Source organism: Salmo salar, unplaced genomic scaffold, assembly GCF_965601325.2.
Source record: "Salmo salar unplaced genomic scaffold, fSalSal1 ptg000360l, whole genome shotgun sequence".
NCBI classification, from domain to species: domain Eukaryota; kingdom Metazoa; phylum Chordata; class Actinopteri; order Salmoniformes; family Salmonidae; genus Salmo; species Salmo salar.
Genome location: NW_027675360.1, coordinates 1,740,001 through 1,752,465, shown reverse-complemented (window position 1 = coordinate 1,752,465; position 12,465 = coordinate 1,740,001). Strand labels below are relative to the sequence as shown.

General features: G+C 40.6%; 1 long non-coding RNA gene across 1 annotated transcript; it reads left to right on the top strand.

Annotated features, from left to right (window-relative positions):
* The first annotated feature begins 7,073 nt into the window (after nucleotides 1-7,073).
* On the top strand, nucleotides 7,074-8,429 carry LOC145875847 (uncharacterized). Its single transcript, XR_014391355.1, has 2 exons — nucleotides 7,074-7,242; nucleotides 7,984-8,429. It is a non-coding gene; the product is annotated as an uncharacterized LOC145875847 (long non-coding RNA).
* Nucleotides 8,430-12,465: the final 4,036 nt, after the last annotated feature.

Here is a 12,465-nt window from a genome sequence, read left to right as displayed (position 1 = left end):
GACTGGAGGATCCACACTGCAGACTGGAGACTCTGAGGTCAGTATTCCTGTAGTTGGTCAACAAGTGATAACTGTTCACCAGATCCACATGTGTTTACCAGCCACACTTAGTCCACGCCATATGTGTTTGGACAGTGAAGCTTACAGTTTTAAATTTGGTGCTATGCTCCAGCATTTTGGATTTGAGTTGTTTCATATTAGGTGACCTTACAGAATGTCACGTTTTATCTGAGGGTATTTTCACACATATCTGTTTTACCATTTAGAAATTAAAGCACTTTCTGTACGTAGTTCTCCCATTTGAAGAAGTCTTAATTATTTGGACAAATTCACTTATATTGTATTAAAGTAGTCATAAGTTTAGTAGTTGTACCATATTCCATGCCTGCAGTGATTACATCAAGCTTGTGATTCTACAAACTTGTTGAAATCATTTGCAGTTTGTTTTGGTTATATTTTGGATTATGTTTTTCCTAATAGAAACTGATTGGTGAATAATGTCCTGTCATTTTGGAGTCACTTCACTTGTATTGTCAGTAAGAATAAGAATGAATCGAGAATGATGATGAATGAGAAAGTTACAGCGGCACAAGGATCATACCCCCTCTGTTATTGGTAATGGTGAGAGGTTAGCATGTTTTATTGTAGCTTCTGTAATTGGTAATGGTGAGAGGTTAGCATGTTTTGTTGTAGCCTCTGTTTTTGGTAATGGTGAGAGGATAGCATGTTTTGTTGTAGCCTCTGTTATTGGTAATGGTGAGAGATTAGCTGTTTTGTTGTAGCTTCTCTTATTGGTACTGGTGAGAGGTTAGCATGTTTTGTTGTGGCCTCTGTAAATTTCTCACTCATTCTGATTCATGATTCATTCATGATTTTTCTTAATCATGGCATCATCAGAATTAAATTTTTAATCGTGAAACACATACAGTTGAAGTCGGAAGTGTACATAGACTTAGGTTGGAGTCATTAAAACGTGTTTTTGAACCTCTCCACAAATTTCTTGTTAACAAACTAGAGTTTTGGCAAGTCGGTTAGGACATCTACTTTGTGCATGACACAAGTAATTTTTGAAACAATTGTTTACAGACAGATTATTTCACTTATAATTCACTGTATCACAATTCCAGTGGGTCAGAAGTTTACATACACTAAGTTGACTGTGCCTTTAAACAGCATGGAAAATTCCAGAAAATTATGTTATGGCTTTAGAAGCATCTGGTAGGCTAATTGACATAATTTGTATGTATTTCAAGGTCTACCTTCAAACTCAATGCCTCTTTGCTTGACATCATGGGAAAATGAAAAGAAATCAGCCAAGATCTCAGAAAAAAATGTGTAGACCTCCACAAGTATGTTTCATCCTTGGGAACAATTTCCAAACGCCTGAAGGTAACACGTTCATCTGTTCAAACAATAGTACGCAAGTCTAAACACCTTGGGACCACACAGCCGCCATTCCGCTCAGGAAGGAGACGCGTTCTGTCTCCTAGAGATTAACTTACTTTGGTGCAAATCAATCCCAGAACAACAGCAAAGGACCTTGTGAAGATGTTGGAGGAAACAGGTACTAAAGTATCTATATCCACAGTAAAACGAGTCATATATCGACATAATCTGAAAGGTTGCTCAGCAAGGGAGAAGCCACTGCTCCAAAACCACCATAAAAAAAGCCAGACTACGGTTTGCAACTGCACATGGGGACAAAGATCGTACTTTTTGGATAAATGTCCTCTGGTCAGATGAAACAATACAAGAACTGTTTGGCCATAATGACCATCGTTATGTTTGGAGGAAAAAGGGGGAGGCTTGCAAGCCGAAGAACACCATCCCAACCGTGAAGCCCGGGGGTGGCAGCATCATGTTGTGGGGGTGTTTTGCTGCAGGAGGGACTGGTGCACTTCAGAGAATAGATGGCATCATGAGTGAAGAAAATTACTTGGATATATTGATGCAACATCTCAAGACATCAGTCAGGAAGTTAAAGCTTGGTCACAAATGGGTCTTCCAAATGGACAATGACCCCAACGATACTTCCAAAGTTGTGGCAAAATGGCTTAAAGACAACAATGTCAAGGTATTGGAGTGGCCATCACAAAGCCCTGACCTCAATCCTATAGAAAATGTGTGGGCAGAACTGAAAAAGTGTGTGCGAACAAGAGGCCTACAAACCTGACTCAGTTACACCAGCTCTGTCAGGAGGAATGGGCCAAAATTCACCCAACTTATTGTGGGAAGCTTGTGGAAGGCTACCCGAAACGTTTAACCCAAGTTAAACCATTTAAAGGCAATGCTACCAAATACTAATTGAGTGTATGTAAACTTCTGACCAACTGGGAATGGGATGAAAGAAATAAAAGCTGAAATTAATCATTCTCTCTACTATTATTCTGACATTTCACATTCTTAAAATAAAGTGGTGATCCTAACTGACCTAAAACAGGGGATTTTAACGAGGATTAAATGTCAGGAATTGTAAAAATTGAGTTTAACCTCTATGGGCTAGGCGGGACGAATTCGTCCCACCTACGTAACAGCCAGTCTAATCCAGTGGCGCGATTTTTGAATCGTTTGAAATACTATTACTTCAATTTCTCAAACATATTACTATTTTACAGCTATTTAAAGACAAGACTCTCGTTTATCTAACCACACTGTCCGATTTCAAAAAGGCTTTACAACGAAAGCAAAACATTAGATTATGTCAGGAGAGTGCCCAGCCAGAAATAATCAGACACCCATTTTTCAAGCTAGCATATAATGTCACCAAAAACCCAAACCACAGCTAAATGCAGCACTAACCTTTTATGATCTTCATCAGATGACACACCTAGGACATTATGTTATACAATACATGCATGTCTGTTCAATCAAGTTCATATTTATATCAAAAAACAGCTTTTTACATTAGCATGTGACGTTCAGAAAAAGCATACCCCCCGCAAACTTCCGGGGAAATAACTAACAGTTTGCTAAATTACTCACGATAAACGTTCACAAAAAGCATAACAATTATTTTAAGAATTATAGATACATTACTCCTCTATGCACTCGATATGTCCGATTTTAAAATAGCTTTTCGGATGAAGCACATTTTGCAATATTCTAAGTACATAGCCCAGCCATCACGGCTAGCTATTTAGACACCCGGCAAGATTAGCCTTCACCATAATAACATTTCCTATAAGAAAAATGTTCTTACCTTTCCTGTTCTTCGTCAGAATGCACTCCCAGGACTTCTACTTCAATAACAAATATAGGTTTGGTCCCAAATAATCCATAGTTATATCCAAATAGCGTCGTTTTGTTCGTGCGTTCTAGACACTATACGAATGGTAATCCACGGTCGTGCGCATGGCGCATGGCGTGACAAAAAATGTCTAAATATTCCATTACCGTACTTCGAAGCATGTCAACCGCTGTTTAACCTCTCTGGGCTAGGCGGGACGAATTCGTCCCACCTACGTAACAGCCACTGGCAGCCTGTGGCGCGATTTTCAAAACCTTAAAAATCCTATTACTTCAATTTCTCAAACATATGACTATTTTACAGCTATTTAAAGACAAGACTCTCGTTAATCTAACCACACTGTCCGATTTCAAAAAGGCTTTACAACGAAAGCAAAACATTAGATTATGTCAGCAGAGTACCAAGCCAGAAATAATCAGACACCCATTTTTCAAGCCAGCATATAATGTCACCAAAACCCAGAAGACAGCTAAATGCAGCACTCACCTTTGATGATCTTCATCAGATGACAACCCTAGGACATTATGTTATACAATACATGCATGTTTTGTTCAATCAAGTTCATATTTATATCAAAAACCAGCTTTTTACATTAGCATGTGACGTTCAGAACTAGCATACTTCCGGGGAATTCGCTAACATTTTACTAAATTATTACCGTACTTCGAAGCATGTCAACCGCTGTTTAAAATCAATTTTTACGACATTTTTCTCGTAGAAAAGCGATAATATTCCGACAGGGAATCTCCTTTTCGGCAAACAGAGGAAAAAATCCCAAAGGCGGGGGCGGTCGGGTCACGAGCATAAGCCCAGTGTCCCTTGATCGGCCACTTGAGAAAGGCGATAATGTGTTTCAGCCTGGGGCTGGAATGACGACATTCTGTTTTTTCCCGGGCTCTGAGCGCCTATGGACGACGTGGGAAGTGTCACGTTAGAGCAGAGATCCTTAGTAAATGATAGAGATGGAAAAGAAGTTCAAGAAATGGTCAGACAGGCCACTTCCTGTAAAGGAATCTCTCAGGTTTTGACCTGCCATTTGAGTTCTGTTATACTCACAGACACCATTCAAACAGTTTTAGAAAATTTAGGGTGTTTTCTATCCATATGTAATAAGTATATGCATATTCTAGTTACTGGGTAGGAGTGGTAACCAGATTAAATCGGGTATGTTTTTTATCCAGCCGTGTCAATACTGCCCCCTATCCTAAACAGGTTAAAACCAATTTTTATGCCATTTATCTCGTAGAAAAGCGATAATATTCCGACCGGGAATCTGCAATAAACCAAACAGACGAATTAAAATACTCCACGGGGGCTAATCGCGCACGCGCCTCATTCCATTGTCACCTAATGGGACACTTGGATAAGGTGATAATCTGTTTCAGCCTGAGGCTGCCTCGTCAACCTTCATGATTTTCCCGGGTCCTGAGAGCCTATTGGAGCCCTGGGAATTGTCACGTTACAGCTAAGATCCTTACTCTTCAATAAACAGATGCAAGACGCACGACTCCTTGTCAAACAGGCCACTTCCTGCATGAAACCTTGTCAGGTTTTTGCCTGCCATAGGAGTTCTGTTATACTCACAGACACCATTCAAACAGTTTTAGAAACTTTAGGGTGTTTTTCTATCCAAACCTGAACAATAATATGCATATTCTAGCTTCTGAGTTGGTGTAGGAGGCAGTTAAAAATGGGCACATATTTTTTCCAAAATTCTCAATACTGCCCCCTAGCCCAAACAGGTTAAATGTATTTGGCTAAGGTGTACAGTGGGGCAAAAAAGTATTTAGTCAGCCACCAATTGTGCAAGTTCTCCCACTTAAAAAGATGAGAGAGGCCTGTAATTTTCATCATAGGTACACGTCAACTATGACAGACAAAATGAGAAAAAAAATCCGAAAATCACATTGTAGTATTTTTTATGAATTTATTTGCAAGTTATGGTGGAAAATAAGTATTTGGTCACCTACAAACAAGCAAGATTTCTGGCTCTCACAGACCTGTAACTTCTTCTTTAAGAGGCTCCTCTGTCCTCCACTCGTTAACTGTATTAATGGCACCTGTTTGAACTTGTTATCACTATAAAAGACACCTGTCCACAACCTCAAACAGTCACACTCCAAACTCCACTATGGCCAAGACCAAAGAGCTGTCAAAGGACACCAGAAACAAAATTGTAGACCTGCACCAGGCTGGGAAGACTGAATCTGCAATAGGTAAGCAGCTTGGTTTGAAGAAATCAACTGTGGGAGCAATTATTAGGAAATGGAAGACATACAAGACAACTGATAATCTCCCTCGATCTGGGGCTCCACGCAAGATCTCACCCCGTGGGGTCAAAATGATCACAAGAACGGTGAGCAAAAATCCCAGAACCACACGGGGGGACCTAGTGAATGACCTGCAGAGAGCTGGGACCAAAGTAACAAAGCCTACCATCAGTAACACACTACGCCGCCAGGGACTCAAATCCTGCAGTGCCAGACGTGTCCCCCTGCTTAAGCCAGTACATGTCCAGGCCCGTCTGAAGTTTGCTAGAGAGCATTTGGATGATCCAGAAGAGGATTGGGAGAATGTCATATGGTCAGATGAAACCAAAATAGAACTTTTTGGTAAAAACTCAACTTGTCGTGTTTGGAAGACAAAGAATGCTGAGTTGCATCCAAAGAACACCATACCTACTGTGTAGCATGGGGGTGGAAACATCATGCTTTGGGGCTGTTTTTCTGCAAAGGGACAAGGACGACTGATCCGTGTAAAGGAAAGAATAAATGGGGCCATGTATCGTGAGATTTTGAGTGAAAACCTCCTTCTATCAGCAAGGGCATTGAAGATGAAACGTGGCTGGGTCTTTCAGCATGACAATGATCCCAAACACACCGCCCGGGCAATGAAGGAGTGGCTTCGTAAGAAGCATTTCAAGGTCCTGGAGTGGCCTAGCCAGTCTCCAGATCTCAACCCCATAGAAAATCTTTGGAGGGAGTTGAAAGTCTGTGTTGCCCAGCGACAGCCCCAAAACATCACTGCTCTAGAGGAGATCTGCATGGAGGAATGGGCCAAAATACCAGCAACAGTGTGTGAAAACCTTGTGAAGACTTACAGAAAACATTTGACCTGTGTCATTGCCAACAAAGGGAGTATAACAAAGTATTGAGATAAACTTTTGTTATTGACCAAATACTTATTTTCCACCATAATTTGCAAATAAATTCATTAAAAATCCTACAATGTGATTTTCTGGATTTTATTTTCTGATTTTGTCTGTCATAGTTGAAGTGTACCTATGATGAAACTTACAGGCCTCTCATCTTTTTAAGTGGGAGAACTTGCACAATTGGTGGCTGACTAAATACTTTTTTGCCGCACTGTATGTAAACTTCTGACTTCAACTGTATGTATTAAAATACCCTCAAATAAAAGGTGACATTATATACTGTCACCTCATATGAAACATTTGATCTAAAATCCAAAATGTTGGAGTATAGAGCCACATTTAAAATGTTTGCTTCACTGTCAAAATAGATATGATGTGGACTGTATACTCAATACAATCTAAATCTGATACCTCACTGTCTGTCTTTTGACTGATACTGCTTTTTAAACTGGTCTGGTCAGTCTACTCAAATATTTGTACTATATATGTTTCTATCTGCAGGCAATACTTTGATCATTTGTCATTTTTAATGATGATACATTAATTTCCGAATAGATATGGAAGGTTTCAGGACACTGATATCTGAATATGTTGAAAAAATATACTGCCACTATTTTCACCACCAAAGCATAGCAGTGTGATTTTAATATGATTTGACTCTTTGCAGGCTGTCAGGCTGTGGACTCACAGAGGAAGGCTGTGCTTCTCTGGTCTCAGCTCTGAGGTCAAACACCTCACACCTGAGAGAGCTGGACCTGAGTAACAATGACCTGAAGGATTCAGGAGTGAAGCTGCTCTCTACTGGACTGGAGGATCCCCACTGTAAACTGGAGACTCTGAGGTCAGTATTCCTGTAGTTGGTCAACAAGTGATAACTGTTCACCAGATCCACATGTGTTTACCAGACACACATAGTCCACACCATATGTGTTTGGACAGTGAAGTGTCATGACGTTGGCCTGTGGGTAAGGTTTATGACCCCCCCCATAAATACCTTTCTCCCTTCCCCTCTCTTACCCTACTGAAGGATTTGAATAGCCTGTGTTAAATATAGAGAGTCTGGGAACATCAAACAAATGGGGAAAAGGAACCATATTTTGGTAATAAAACCAGTTGGAAATATGTTTGAGAACGTAATGAGTATGTATGTCAGTTCGCTTGTCATCTGAGACATTATGACTGATGACAGGATGACATAAACGGTACCTGAGAAAGTATACACTCTCTAGTTATCAGAGTAACATGGAATTGTTATGCAATTGAAATGTTTGATATTGAAATTGTTTGTTAGGAGATTAAATGTAATTTTAGCTTCCAAATGAGAGAATTGGGTTTTCATAAGGAAAGTGCCCTGCTTGATCAGTGGCCCACCCCTGTGAAGAGACAGGGGTTATAAACGATGAAACACATCCACCCCCTCTCCACTATATAAGCCTTTGACGAAAAGATAACCACGTGGTTCCAGTACGTAAGGTCTGCAGCCTCTACGTTAGAAGGACACACATGTCAAGAACAGAACTAAGCCAACCTCGGCGTGAGCTTTGGTGGCGAATGGTATGAACTTTGAGCTTATTCACTACAGAAGTGATACTTCCTAGCCGTTGAGTTAGCAGCGGCCGCTGTAGACGGGGGCTAGGAAAGGACGGACGACGGATCCAGTCTAACAGACGGACGAAGATACCACCACGTATCCAATTTACCACCAGAGACATTCTTCCGAGTTTACAGGAAGATCTGTTGGCCAACCCGGCCAGCATCTACGACCAACCTACCGAAGCGCAGCTCAGAGTAAATATTTATTGCATTTTCCTTTTCCAAATGGGCGGTAATTTAGAATGCATAAGATAATGTATTTACGATAGCATAGCTGCTGTTTCTTTGTTCCTAAATCTTCCCGCTCTTTCATTCAAGCCCAACCCCCTTTCCTTTGTGTAACCAGTCATCATGTATGACATCATTTGTATTCGGTGTATTTGTAATTCTCTGTGATTAGTTTAGGTATTTAGTAAATAAATAATTAAACCCAAATTTGTATTGCTGATTCAACTTGTTAGCCAGGGTTCGTGAAGATAGCCAAGAATTTACAACTTTCATTATGAGACTGAAAATAAGATAAGGGTTAATATTGACTGCTATCGATGTAAAATATTACTAAGTATTTTAAGAGTTTATTAGGAAGATAACGGCTCTATAAACGTTCTTCCGTGGTGCCCCGACTTTCTAGTTAATTACATTTACATGATTAGCTTAATCAGGTAATATTAATTACAGTGAGAATTTTATAGGTTAGCATGTCATATCACTTAATCCGGCATAGCGAAAGACACAACAAAAGCTTACAGTTTTACATTTGGCGCTATGCTCCAGCATTTTGGATTTGAGATGTTTCATATTAGGTGACCTTACAGAATGTCACCTTTTATTTGAGGGTATTTTCATACATATCTGTTTTACCATTTAGAAATTAAAGCACTTTCTGTACGTAGTTCTCCCATTTGAAGAAGTCTTAATTATTTGGACAAATTCACTTATATTGTATTAAAGTAGTCATAAGTTTAGTATTTAGTCCCATATTCCATGCCTGCAGTGATTACATCAAGCTTGTGATTCTACAAACTTGTTGAATTCATTTTTCAGTTTGTTTTGGTTGTGTTTTGGATTATGTTTTTCCTAATAGAAACTGAATGGTGAATAATGTCCTGTCATTTTGGAGTCACTTCACTTGTATTGTCAGTAAGAATAGAAGATGTTTCTGAACACTTCTACATTCATGTGGATGCTACCATGATTATGAATAATCAGGAATGAATCGTGAATAATGATAAATGGGAAAGTTACAGAGGCACAAAGATCAGACCTCCTCTGTTATTGGTGTTATTCTGTATACTTCTGGCCCTTCTTTGGACACTGTGTTAACTAACCTCCAGGCGAGCTTCAATGCCATACAGCTCTCCTTCCGTGGCCTCCAACTGCTCTTAAATACAAGTAAAACTAAATGCATGCTCTTCAACCGATCGCTGCCTGCACCTGCCCGCCTGTCCAGCATCACTACTCTGGACGGTTCTGACTTAGAATATGTGGACACCTACAAATACCTAGGTGTCTGGTTAGACGGTAAACTCTCTTTCCAGACTCACTATAAGCATCTCCAATCCAAAGTTAAATCTAGAATTGGCTTCCTATTTCGCAACATAGCATCCTTCACTCATGCTGCCAAACATACCCTTATAAAACTGACCATCCTACCAATCCTCGACTTCGGCGATGTCAATTACAAAATAGCCTCCAATACCCTACTCAATGAATTGGATGCAGTCTGTCACAGTGCCATCCGTTTTGTCACCAAAGCCCCATATACAGTGGGGGGAAAAAGTATTTGATCCCCTGCTGATTTTGTACGTTTGCCCACTGACAAAGAAAGGATCAGTCTATAATTTTAATGGTTTATTTGAACAGTGAGAGACAGAATAACAACAAAAACATCCAGAAAAACTCATGTCAGAAATGTTATAAATTGATTTGCATTTTAATGAGGGAAATAAGTATTTGACCCCCTCTCAATCAGAAAGATTTCTGGCTCCCAGGTGTCTTTTATACAGGTAACGAGCTGAGATTAGGAGCACACTCTTAAAAGGAGTGCTCCTAACCGCAACTTGTTACCTGTAAAAAAGACACCTGTCCACAGAAGCAATCAATCAATCAGATTCCAAACTCTCCACCATGGCGAAGACCAAAGAGCTCTCCAAGGATGTCAGGGACAAGATTGTAGACCTACACAAGGCTGGAATGGGCTGCACGACCATCGTCAAGCAGCTTGGTGAGAAGGTGACAACATTTGGTGCGATTATTCGCAAATGGAAAAACACAAAAGAACTGTCAATATCCCTCGGCCTGGGGCTCCATGCAAGATCTCACCTCGTGGAGTTGCAATGATCATGAGAACGGTGAGGAATCAGCCCAGAACTACACGGGAGGATCTTGTCAATGATCTTAAGGCAGCTGGGACCATAGTCACCAAGAAAACAATTGGTTACACACTACGCCGTGAAGGACTGAAATCCTGCAGCGCCCGCAAGGTCCCCCTGCTCAAGAATACATATACATGCCCGTCTGAAGTTTGCCAATGAACATCTGAATGACTCAGAGGACAACTGGTGAAAGTGTTGTGGTCAGATGAGACCAAAATAGAGCTCTTTGACATCAACTCAACTCGCCGTCTTTGGAGGAAGAGGAATGCTGCCTATGACCCCAAGAACACCATCCCCACCGTCGAACATGGAGGTGGAAACATTATGCTTTGGAGGTGTTTTTCTGCTAAGGGGACAGGACAACATCACTGCATCAAAGGGACGATGGATGGGGCCATATATCGTCAAATCTTGGGTGAGAACCTCCTTCCCTCAGCCAGGGCATTGAAAATGGGTTGTGGATGGGTATTCCAGCATGACAATGACCCAAAACACACGGCCAAGACAACAAAGGAGTGGCTCAAGAAGAAGCACATTAAGGTCCTGGAGTGGCCTAGCCAGTCTCCAGACCTTAATCCCATAGAAAATCTGTGGAGGGAGATGAAGGTTCAAGTTGCCAAACGTCAGCCTCGAAACTTAATGACTTGGAGAAGATCTGCAAAGAGGAGTGGGACAAAATCCCTCCTGAGTTGTGTGCAAACCTGGTGGCCAACTACAAGAAACGTCTGACCTCTGTGATTGCCAACAAGGGTTTTGCCACCAAGTACTAAGTCATGTTTTGCAGAGGGATCAAATACTTTTTCACTCATTAAAATGCAAATAATTGTATAACATTTTTGACATGCGTTTTTTTCTGGATTTTTTTGCTGTTATTCTGTCTCTCACTGTTCAAATAAACCTACCATTAAAATTATAGACTGATCATTTCTTTGTAAGTGGGCAAAAGTACAAAATCAGCAGGGGATCAAATACTTTTTCCCCCCACTGTACTACCCACCACTGCGACCTGTACGCTCTCATTGTCTGGCCCTCGCTTCATACTCGTCGCCAAACCCATTGGCTCCAGGTCATCTACAAGACCCTGCTAGGTAAAGTCCCCCCTCATCTCCGCTCACTGGTCACCATAGCAGCACCCACCTGTAGCACGCGCTCCAGCAGGTATATCTCCCTGGTCACCCCCAAAGCAAATTCCTCCTTCGGCCACCTCTTCTTCCAGTTCTCTGCTGCCAATGACTGGAACGAACTACAAAAATCACTAAAACTGGAAACACTTATCTCCCTCACTAGCTTTAAGCACCAGCTGTCAGAGCAGCTCACAGATTACTGCACCTGTACATAGCCCATCTATAATTTAGCCCAACTACTTCTTCCCCTACTGTATTTATTTATTTAGCTTCTTTGCTCCCCATTATTTCTACTTTGCACTTTCTTCCACTGCATATCTTCCATTCCAGTGTTTTACTTGCTATATTGTATTTACTTTGCAACCATGGCCTTTTTTTGCCTTTACCTCCCTTATTTCACTTCATTTGCTCACATTGTATATAGACTTATTTTTCTACTGTATTATTGACTGTATGTTTGTGTAATACCCTTGTTTGAACCAAGTGTTGAGTTTATTTGTTATAATTAATTGGTGTTATATTTAAAAGATGATTGAATTGCTCCTAAACTGTAATGTTGTTAATGCATTATGCTTTTTGAAGAAATATTTATTTAATGTATAAGTGAATAGTTTGTTTTACTTTGAAGTTTACGTTTTGACCAATAAGGTCGCTTGTTAAGTTGTGGCCAATGGGAGTTGACCTGGTTAACGGGAGGGAAAAAGACCTTGATGAAAGGATGGACGTTTTACCTCAGGACGGTTGGTGAAGAAAAATTATAAAAGAAGACGACAGAACTACAACAAAACCCATAGCTACTAAGACATGAAGGGAAATACATGTTTTATTTAATAAAAGAGTTGTTATAATTTAGTTAAAACTTAGTAAAGACTGAAGCTACCGTCTCGTCGTGGAGGTATTAGCCACCCTAGAGGTTAGCCTAGCATCGTGTGACACCGGGAGATAATTGCTTGGGAAGTTTAACGAGTTCGT